The sequence below is a fragment of the Convolutriloba macropyga genome, unplaced genomic scaffold (genome assembly GCF_964194025.1).
Source record: "Convolutriloba macropyga unplaced genomic scaffold, txConMacr16.3 SCAFFOLD_1103, whole genome shotgun sequence".
Classification (NCBI taxonomy): Eukaryota; Metazoa; Xenacoelomorpha; order Acoela; family Convolutidae; genus Convolutriloba; species Convolutriloba macropyga.
The window spans coordinates 30,940-42,500 of NW_027449168.1; the positions used below are offsets into that span (position 1 = coordinate 30,940).

General features: G+C 43.4%; 1 non-coding gene and 1 pseudogene across 1 annotated transcript in view; both read left to right on the plus strand.

Moving 5' to 3' along the window:
* Positions 1 to 9,241: 9,241 nt before the first annotated feature.
* LOC142354837 (5.8S ribosomal RNA) lies at positions 9,242 to 9,393 on the plus strand (annotated as a pseudogene).
* A 1,683-nt stretch (positions 9,394 to 11,076) lies between these two features.
* LOC142354834 (large subunit ribosomal RNA) overlaps positions 11,077 to 11,561 on the plus strand; it is a 3,522-nt gene continuing 3,037 nt past the window's right edge. The window contains exon 1 of the ribosomal RNA XR_012761124.1: positions 11,077 to 11,561. This exon is cut by the window's right edge and continues 3,037 nt beyond it. This is a non-coding gene — a ribosomal RNA (large subunit ribosomal RNA).

The window sequence follows — 11,561 nt, forward strand, 5'->3', positions numbered from 1 at the left end:
CTAAAGCTTGATCGGGCCTTCAGCAAGCACGACCGAGCTGTACCGGAGCTAACACTAAGACCGAGGGGTCTTAGAGAGCCCTCTAGCGGGGCGAATAGAGCTAGATCGAGCCTTGGGAAAGCTAGATCGAGCAGGACTGAAGCTAAACGATAGACCGAGAGGTCTGTCTGGTCCTCCTAGAGAGGCCAAGAGAAAGTACGAGAAGCTAACTAAAGCTTGATCGCGCCTTCAGCAAGCACGATTGAGCAAGACCGGAGCTAACACTAAGACCGAAGTGTCTTAGAGAGCCCTCTGGTGGGGCGAATAGAGCTAGATCGAGCCTTGGGAAAGCTAGATCGAGTAAGATTGAAGCTGAAAGAGTGTCAGAGGAGCAAATGAACCTCCAAAAAGTGAAAATCAAATTTTAGAAAAAACACAAGTTAAATACTGCATGGACAGTATTTCTATGTGTGGGGCATTATTAGGGGGAGGTGTCTTGTCAAAATATGGCTGGACTAAAGACCTCAACCCGGATAGGGTGGAAGGCCCCATGATCGGTCTGTTACTAATCGGTGACCGATAAAGACCTGACCAAGGCCTGTAGTAAGCTTGGTTAGGCATTACAGGAGTTAACACTAAGACCGAGGGGTCTTAGAGAGCCCTCTAGCGGGGCGAATAGAGCTAGATCGAGCCTTGGGAAAGCTAGATCGAGCAGGACTGAAGCTAAGCAAGAGACCGAAAGGTCTGTCTGGTCCTCCTAGAGAGGCCAAGAGAAAGTACGAGAAGCTAACTAAAGCTTGATCAGGCCTTCAGCAAGCACGACCGAGCTGTACCGGAGCTAACACTAAGACCGAGGGGTCTTAGAGAGCCCTCTAGCAGGGCGAATAGATCTAGATCGAGCCTTGGGAAAGCTAGATCGAGCAGGACTGAAGCTAAACGATAGACCGAGAGGTCTGTCTGGTCCTCCTAGAGAGGCCAAGAGAAAGTACGAGAAGCTAACTAAAGCTTGATCGGGCCTTCAGCAAGCACGACCGAGCTGTACCGGAGCTAACACTAAGACCGAGGGGTCTTAGAGAGCCCTCTAGCAGGGCGAATAGAGCTAAATCGAGCCTTGGGAAAGCTAGATCAAGCAGGACTGAAGCTAAACGATAGACCGAGAGGTCTGTCTGGTCCTCCTAGAGAGGCCAAGAGAAAGTACGAGAATCTAACTAAAGCTTGATCGGGCCTTCAGCAAGCACGACCGAGCTGTACCGGAGCTAACACTAAGACCGAGGGGTCTTAGAGAGCCCTCTAGCAGGGCGAATAGAGCTAGATCGAGCCTTGGGAAAGCTAGATCGAGCAGGACTGAAGCTAAACGATAGACCGAGAGGTCTGTCTGGTCCTCCTAGAGAGGCCAAGAGGAAGTACGAGAAGCTAACTAAAGCTTGATCGCGCCTTCAGCAAGCACGATTGAGCAAGACCGGAGCTAACACTAAGACCGAAGTGTCTTAGAGAGCCCTCTAGTGGGGCGAATAGAGCTAGATCGAGCCTTGGGAAAGCTAGATCGAGTAAGATTGAAGCTGAAAGAGTGTCAGAGGAGCAAATGAACCTCCAAAAAGTGAAAATCAAATTTTAGAAAAAAACACAAGTTAAATACTGCATGGACAGTAATTCTATGTGTGGGGCATTATTAGGGAGAGGTGTCTTGTCAAAATATGGCTGGACTAAAGACCTCAACCCGGATAGGGTGGAAGGCCCTATGATTGGTCTGTTACTAATCGGTGACCGATAAAGACCTGACCAAGGCCTGTAGTAAGCTTGGTTAGGCATTACAGAAGATAACACTAAGACCGAGGGGTCTTAGAGAGCCCTCTAGCGGGGCGAATAGAGCTTGATCAAGCCTTGGGCAAGCTAGATCGAGCAGGACTGAAGCTAAACGATAGACCGAGAGGTCTGTCTGGTCCTCCTAGAGAGGCCAAGAGAAAGTACGAGAATCTAACTAAAGCTGGGTCGGGCCTTCAGCAAGCACGACCGAGCAGTACCGGAGCTAACACTAAGACCGAGGGGTCTTAGAGAGCCCTCTAGTGGGGCGAATAGAGCTAGATCGAGCCTTGGGAAAGCTAGATCGAGCAGGACTGAAGCTAAACGATAAACCGAAAGGTCTGACGGGTCCTCATAAGAGGCATGGAGAAAGATCTGATACTAAAGTACCTCTCGGAAGTAATAAAATATGCCTGATGAAGCCGGGTATGATGTTTGTTGTTTGATGGCATTCATCGATTAGGTCTGGTGGATTCCCCATTACTCCGAGTGGTACTAGTAGAGGCTCCTACAGGGGTGAGCAAAGCGAGATCAAGCCTTAGGCAAGCTAGATCGAGCAGAACTGAAGCTGAAAAGCAAAATAAATGACAGGTCTGTCCAAATCAATAAACTTGAAATCCAGTGTGGTCACCACGGGTCACGAGGTGAATTCCTAGCGATTGTCTGCTGAACGTATAGGAAGGCCCGAAACGAACGATAATTTCATTGCACAGTGGAGATACTATACGTTCAGGAGTAGCATACATCGGGTTTGATCTATGATCATGTCTGGTCTCCGAGGATCCACCGGGTTACCAACTGGCACCGCTGTACTGGGTGTAAAACTGGGCCACCTGAAGTCCCGGGTGTAAAACTAGGTGCCTCTGTGCCAAAGTAGCGGCTTGCGTAGTGCATTATGCCTCCGGCTTGCGAAATGGTTATAAGCAATAACAACAGGACGCCGCGGGGTGTTCACTTAAAGGAGTAACGTTCTCTCAAGGGAGGGGATCTAAAAATCTTGATAAAACATTTATTCTATGCAAAATTTGTGCGCAAATTTTGCAAAGTAAAAAGCTGCACTGTAGCAAATTCTATGTGTGTAGCATTATTAGGGAAGTGTTGTTTGATGGCACCTCTCTACTTGATGCACCAAAGAACTACCTTGATGGCTCATGACCGCTGGTAATCTGTCGTCGCTAGTAGTTCGGAACTGAGAACAAATATGTTCGCAAATTACAACAATTATACAGCATATTGCTGAATAAAGCAGAACCGAATAATACTCAGTGACTTTACACCAAGACTGACTAATGTCTGGATTGTATCGTCCTACTCGAGTAAGGCGAAGAAAAGCTAGAAAGATACGCTTTTCACAAAGCAGGCTTAATGCATGCAAACCAAGGAGGAAGGAGTGATGCCCCTCCTTATAATAAGCAGAACCAAATAAAGAACAGACAGCATCATCTGTACAGTGACCAAGAAGAGGTGAAACTTCTGTATGTGAAAAGGCAATTTGAGCGAGATTTATTAGCAGACTAGTATTATGTTGTTTCTAGTAGGCGAAAGCCGAAACATCAACATGTGAAAATCTGATATTAAATCCTCAATCATTTTCCCTAGTATTATACAGCTATGAGTAACCTTAATTGGACACGGCAATTATTGCTGACCGGTGAAACTTTCGCATGGGAAAGACACACACACTTCTTGACAAAGCAATAAGTATTATGCTGTTTCTAGTACGCGAAAGCAGAAACATCAGCATGTGAAAGTTGTGAAGTTGAAGAATTTTTGTGTTGAGTACGATGTTGTTACTAGTAACCATGTCGACAGCTGAGAACTGTTCTCTAACCAATAGAAGGTGAAACTTCTGTATGTGAAAAGGCAATTTGAGCGAGATTTCTTAGCAGACTAGTATTATGTTGTTTCTAGTAGGCGAAAGCCGAAACATCAACATGTGAAAATCTGATATTAAATCCTCAATCATTTTCCCTAGTATTATACAGCTACTAGTAGCCGTAATTGGTCAGGGAAACATTGTTGACCGGTGAAACTTCACATGGGAAAGACACACAAATTACTTGACAAAACAATAAGTATTATGCTGTTTCTAGTATGCGAAAGCAGAAACATCAGCATGTGAAAGTTGTGAAGTTGAAAAGTTTTTGTGTTGAGTACGGTGTTGTTACTAGTAACCATGTCGACAGCTGGAAAGCTGTTCTCTAACCAATAAAAGGTAAAACTTCTGTATCTGAAGAGGCGGCGTGATTGAGATTTTTAACAGACTAGTATTATGTTGTTTCTAGTAGGCGAGAGCCGAAACATCGACATGTGAACATCTGGTTTTTAAATCATGAGTCAATTCTCCCTAGTATGATACAGTTGTTAGCCGGTATTGGTAACAGTAGAACAGAGATTTGGAGGGCAAAACCTGCTCATGGGAAATGCTCACAGAGCGCTATCTACCAGTACACATAGTATTATGCTGTTTCTAGTACGCGCGAGCCGAAACATCAGCATGTGAAATGTGTAATCGTGGGTAACTCTAAGTGTGTAGAGTACTGTGTAGTAACTAGTAGCCATGCCAAAGCATGCATTGAAACTCTTCGTGATTTAAAAAGCTCAAAGCAAGATTGACGAGGCCGCAAGGCTATGTCTTTCTAAATTCGAACAAATCGAAAGATTGTTCAAAGTACAATTAAACTGATTGATCCTGTCAGTTGCCATATGCTTGTCTGAAAGACTAAGCCATGCATGTGCAAGCGAAGCTTGAAAAAGTGGAACCGCGAATGGCTCATTAAATCAGTTACTATCTATTAGTTGATTTGCAAGCTAAATGAATAACTGCGGTAACCCTGCAGCTAATGCATGCTGATTGTCCGACACTGTCGGAGACTTTTACAAGACTACACCGGGTGATTTGCTAAGTACAGACACATCCCGTGATGAGTCCTAGTAACTGAAAGATCCCAGATAGCTTCGGCTTGGGGACGGAACTTCCGAATTTCTGACCTATCAACCTATGATGGTAGTGTAACGGACTACCATGGTTGTGACGGGTAACGGGGAATCAGGGTTCGATTCCGGAGAGGGAGCCTTAGAAACGGCTACCACATCCAAGGAAGGCAGCAGGCACGCAAATTACCCACTCTCCGCACGAGGAGGTAGTGACTAGAAATAATGATATGAACCTTTATGGTTTGTAATCAGAATGGAATGGACTTAAAAGCTCCATTGATGAACGAGTAGAGGGCAAGTCTGGTGCCAGCAGCCGCGGTAATACCAGCCTCTACAAGCGTATGCAATAGTTGCTGCGTTTAAAAAGCTCATAGTTGGATCTGTTTGAGTAGAACGGCAACATGGTCTTCAGTTAAATCTGTTGACTCGTTCCGCTCATCCTTCGCATCGAAGAAATAGTTTGCACTTAAATGTGACGAACTGTGGAAACGGTGTTTTCACCCTGAGAAAATTAGAGTGTTCAAAGCATCCTTTGGGATCGAATAATAAAGCATGGAATAATGGAGAATGACCCGCTACTCGATTGATGCCGGTTGGCTGAGTGCGGTAATGATTGAAAGGAACAGACGGGGGCATTTGTATTGCTACGTTAGAGGTGAAATTCTTGGATCGTGGCAAGACAAACTACTGCGAAAGCATTTGCCAAGAATGTTTTCATTAATCAAGAACGAAAGTCAGAGTATTGAAGAGGATTAGATACCCTCGTAATTCTGACCATAAACTATACCAACCTACAATTTGTCAAAGTCGATCTTGACTTGGCAAGAGATTAACCGGGAAACCAAAGTTTATTGGTTCCGGGGGAAGTATGGTTGCAAAATCGAAACTTAAAGGAATTGACGGAAGGGCACCACCAGGAGTGGAGCCTGCGGCTTAATTTGACTCAACACGGGAAAACTCACCCGGTCCAGACATCTTAAGGATTGACAGATTGAATATCTTTCATGATTATATGGGCGGTGGTGCATGGCCGTTCTTAGTTAGTGGAGTGATCTGTCTGGTTAATTCCGATAACGAACGAGATCTTCTCCATCTAAATAATGAAATTCACTATATGTGAATTCAAACACTTCTTAGAGGAACTATGCGGAATTAAATACCGCAGATGAAGTGAGGCTATAACAGGTCTGTGATGCCCTTAGATGTTCTGGACTGCACGCGCGCTACACTGTGTACTTTTAGATTGAGTACTCAGCCCTTGGTCCGAAATGGACTGGGCAATCAGAGAAAAGTACAGCGCTTCAAGGGGATCGTCTGTTGTAACTTGCAGACGTGAACCAGGAATTCCTGGTACTTATGAGTCAACAACTCATAGGGATTACGTCCCTGCCCTTTGTACACACCGCCCGTCGCTACTACTGATTGGATAGTTAAGCAAGAATTGCAAATTCCTACTGTTGGGACTTCGGTCTCCGGCAACGGGATGAAGCGGATCGAGCTTAATTGTCTAGAGGAAGTAAAAGTCGTAACAAGGTTTCCGTAGGGGAACCTGCGGAAGGATCAGTGATTGATTCCTTCGGGCATGGCTGCTGGTAGAGGCCATGTCTGTAGTGCGCATGACGCTCTGTCGCTAGAGATTGCTTGGCAACCAATCTCGAATTATGTATCGAGCTCAAAAACTACTTGTGTGGATACATAGTTCAGCAGTCATGGCAAGGGACTGCTTAAAGGGAGACTAGTTAGCAAAAGCAGCCTAGCAGAACTGCAGCTATCTAGATCTCAGAAGCTGGGTTATAGAAGCCCAGCTATAGACTTGTGAATGAGAAAGGCCTAAAAAGGTCCACAAGTCGCGTGGTTAGAACCGACACGCAAAAATCCCAGCGAGTGACAGAGCGTTGCGCTGTTCAGTGGGAAAGAGTTGAGCTACTCGGGGCGCCCACTGAACTTGCTCCGAGCCAAAGGCTCGAAAAAACACAGCTTAGCCTCAGATCCTTTACATAGAAGGCTAGCTAAAATAAACTTACCTTGGACGAGGGTAAAGTTTAGTCAGTTCTTAGGGGAGAGTAATCCACAGCTTCTCGCCCTCTGAACATTCTCCCAGATATGTAGGTCTGGGAGAGTCTCCTCTTGTTCTTCGGAATCTGGAGGTAGACAAAGACAGTACGATACGATCTTGCATCGGGATGACTAACCGATAATGATCATAATCTGACAATTTTTCCGGCTTGAGGCACCGGAGTCAGATTAAAGACACATACTGAACTAAAGGCGTATGTGCAAAGCTTGTCGGAGTGTAGAGAGTCAAGCTGAGTTGACTCGTCACGTGGTGATGACAACAGCCATGTGCAAAACACTCACAACTTTATCGTCTATGTGGAAAAGGTTGCTAACAGCGCTCTCTATGAGAGGCCCTCGCATATAACTATACGAGGAAAAGGCGATAGAGTTGTTTGAATGTGGGGCAGGTTCATCGACAAGCTAAGTTGATCACATTCTTGTTGTGGCATCCTACTAGAATTGGTCACGGTCTGCACCAACTCTCCCCAAGTTGGCCAGACTTAAAACTAGAAATAAGGTTTGCAGCTATGTGAACCTAGAAACTGTAAAGGAGTTGAAAGAACTTAAAGGAATTGAAAGAGGCCTTGAGGTATATCCTCTTGGTAAAGACCCACAAAAGCTCACAAAAGTGGCTTCGAAGGGCAAAACTGGTTCATCCAAAACAATTGGAGAGCTTAAAGCAGAACCAATTCGAATGAAACACTATTGGTGAAACTTCATCATGAGAACGTCACAAGCTGATCACGCTCTATGATATGACTAGTATTATGTTGCTTCTAGTAGGCTAAGCGCAAGCCGAAACATCAACATGTGAAAGTCGTAGAATTTTGCAATCAAACTGTGGCTAGTACTGTGATGTTACTAGTAACCTGGTGTTCCGTCATATGGCCAAGAGAGCATTTGAAGGCGAAACTTCTGCATGGGAAAGCTGCATCATGATCAAAATTTTATATCGAGTATTATGTTGACGTTAGTAGGCCTTGGCCGAAAACGCAGCATGTGAAAGGTATAGATAAAAGTTATTGTTGCAGTCAGTACTGTGTAGTTACTAGTAGCTGGATTTAAGCTCAAAATGAGACACTGTTGGTGAAACTTCATCATGAGAATGTCACAAGCTGATCAAGCTCTATGATATGACTAGTATTATGTTGCTTCTAGTAGGCTAAGCGCAAGCCGAAACATCAACATGTGAAAGTCGTAGAATTTTGCGATCAAATTGTGGCTAGTACTGTGATGTTACTAGTAACCTTGTGTTACGTCATATGGCCAAGAGAGCATTTGAAGGCGAAACTTCTGCATGGGGAAGCTGCATCATGAACAAAAGTTTATATCGAGTATTATGTTGACATTAGTAGGCCCTGGCCGAAAGCGCAGCATGTGAAAGGTATAGATAAAAGTTATCGTTGCAGTCAGTACTGTGTAGTTACTAGTAGCTGGATTTAAGCTCGAAATGAGACACTGTTGGTGAAACTTCATCATGAGAACGTCACAAGCTGATCACGCTCCATGATATGACTAGTATTATGTTGCTTCTAGTAGGCTAAGCGCAAGCCGAAACATCAACATGTGAAAGTCGTAGAATTTTGCGATCAAATTGTGGCTAGTACTGTGATGTTACTAGTAACCTTGTGTTACGTCATATGGCCAAGAGAGCATTTGAAGGCGAAACTTCTGCATGGGGAAGCTGCATCATGAACAAAAGTTTATATCGAGTATTATGTTGACGTTAGTAGGCCCTGGCCGAAAGCGCAGCATGTGAAAGGTATAGATAAAAGTTAGCGTTGCAGTCAGTACTGTGTAGTTACTAGTAGCTGGATTTAAGCTCGAAATGAGACACTGTTGGTGAAACTTCATCATGAGAACGTCACAAGCTGATCACGCTCTATGATATGACTAGTATTATGTTGCTTCTAGTAGGCTAAGCGCAAGCCGAAACATCAACATGTGAAAGTCGTAGAATTTTGCAATCAAACTGTGGCTAGTACTGTGATGTTACTAGTAACCTTTTCTTACGTCATATGGCCAAGAGAGCATTTGAAGGCGAAACTTCTGCATGGGGAAGCTGCATCATGAACAAAAGTTTATATCGAGTATTATGTTGACGTTAGTAGGCCCTGGCCGAAAGCGCAGCATGTGAAAGGTATAGATAAAAGTTATCGTTGCAGTCAGTACTGTGTAGTTACTAGTAGCTGGATTTAAGCTCGAAGTGAGACACTGTTGGTGAAACTTCATCATGAGAACGTCACAAGCTGATCACGCTCTATGATATGACTAGTATTATGTTGCTTATAGTAGGCTAAGCGCAAGCCGAAACATCAACATGTGAAAGTCGTAGAATTTTGCGATCAAACTGTGGCTAGTACTTTGATGATGCTTGTAGCCAACCGAATTGGTTGAAAAGCCCAATAAGTAAGCTAACTTGGGAGAGCTTGTTGGAAACCAAATGCTACTAGATTGGTCCAAATACATCCTTCAACAGGGGATCACTTGGCTCGCTTTACGAAGAGGAGCACAGCTATATGTGTTAATTCGGTATGAATCGCAAGATTTGTTTACCGACCTCTCTAACGCAAAAGGCGGTCTCGGCTTCGGCTGTTGACTGCGTCCGATTCAGGGTTATATAACTCTCGATTGAACACATTGATGTTCTATTGTTGGTGCTTCCAATAAAATTGGAACACTTAAAGCAGAACCGATTCAAATAATAGCATTCTGATCAATGATTGCATTCCTTGATCAAGAACTGCTGGAGTCATTGTGATGGCGAATTTTCTTCATAAGAAAATTGCAAAGAGACGGAACTTAATGAGACTAGTATTATGTTGTTTCTAGTAAGCGGAAGCTGAAACAGCAACATGTGAAAATCAAGTTTTGTTCAATGATCTCGAGGCGATAAGTACTATGAAGCAACTAGTAGCCTAAGCATGACTCAGATTTGAGACAGTCAAAAAGACTGGCGAAACTTCTTCACATGAAAGTTACATAGAGAACTACAAATGTATACAGCGAGTATTATGTTGTTTCTATTAGGCGAAAGCTGAAACATCAACATGTGAAAGTTGTCTGCAAACTGTAGAACGATATGTGATTAGTACTGTGCTGTTACTAGTAGCCAGTCTGACTGTAGAAGCCAAGACAAAGGGAAACTAATGCATCTGAAAAGGACAAGTTATGGAAAGGTATGCACGATAAGTATTATGTTGTTTCTAGTAAGCGGCAGCTGAAACATCAACATGTGAACGTCGTTGTGTACAGTAACCTAGAACTATATAGTCCTTAGTAACGTGCATTTACTAGTACCTGTAATTGGTATTCAGACTCAGGCAGTTTGGAATAGTTTGGCAAAGATGCACCAGAGAAAACTGGGATTTGATACAGAAATTGTTGAATACAAGTATTATGCTGCTTCTAGTAGGTTGAATCCGAAACATCAGCATGTGAAAATTGAAAACATTTCTGGTTCGAATTGTCACAAGTATTTGGTGATCTGAGTAGCCAAACTCACTACAACGCCAATTGAAGGCAAAAATTCTCAACGGGAAAAGCTATTCTCATTGAATGAGCTAACAAGACGAGTATTATGTTGCTTCTAGTAGGCGAAAGCCAAAACATCAACATGTGAAAGTCTTGCTGAACAAATTTAATGTTGTTGAGCTCAGTACCGTGTGAATTAGTAGCCATAATTGGCGAGCGAAAATTGAACTGGCGAAACTTCGTCTTTGGAAAATTGCAGATGCCGAGCACTTATTTTGCAACGAGTATTATGTTGACTGTAGTAAGCGAAAGCCGAAACAGCAACATGTGAAAGCTGTTGAAATTTGTGGTCATTTTGCAATAAGTACAAGGAGTGTAACTAGTAGCCAGGTCAAAATTTGGGATAAGAATGAGCAAAAATTCTGCATGAGAACAGTTGAAATTATGAAACTAAATTACAAAGACTAGTATTATGTTGTTTCGAGTACGCGAAAGCGGAAACATCAACATGTGAACGTTTGTAACGAAGTTTCGTTAATTTTCAGCCTAGTACTGAGCAAGAACGAGTAGCCTCATCTCCAATCCCACGCAAAATGTAGTGAAATATGTGAGTGAACCTTATTCACGGTGAGGGTTTCCCGAGGTCTGTATTGCAGCGAGTATTATGTTGCTTCTAGTAAGCGAAAGCTGAAACAACAACATTTGAAAGTTGGAATTAATGACTGAATGGAAACTTCGACCTGTGTTTGATAGTAGTAGCGAACAAAACTGCTGAATCGGTTTCTGTCTCATATTGGTCAGTGAACCAATTAAGAGACAATCAACTACATAACCTGAATTGGGCGAGAGAACCCCCTTAACTTAAGCATATCAGTAAGGGGAGGAAAAGAAATCAACTGAGAATCCCTTAGTAATGGCGAATGAACAGGGAAAAGCTCATCGGGAAGAGAAATGGCAACATTTCTCGGTGTCCGGTATGGTTTGATGCTAGACTGGTGAATTTGTCCTGATGTCTACTGGAAAGTAGCATCAAAGAAGGTGAAAATCCTGTAAAGGTCATTTTCGATACCAGTCATAATGGCTCATTCCTATGAGTAGAGTTGTTTGAAAGTGCAACTCGAAGCTGGAGATATGTCTCTCCAAAAGCTAATTATAAAGCGAGACCGATAGTAAACAAGTACCGTGAGGGAAAGTTGAAAAGCACTCTGAAGAGAGAGTGAAAAGTACGTGAAACTGTTGAAGGGGAACTGGAGTGAGCGTTACCATACTCAATGCCTTGATATTATATTCTCGGCTACCGAGTAGTGTAGTTG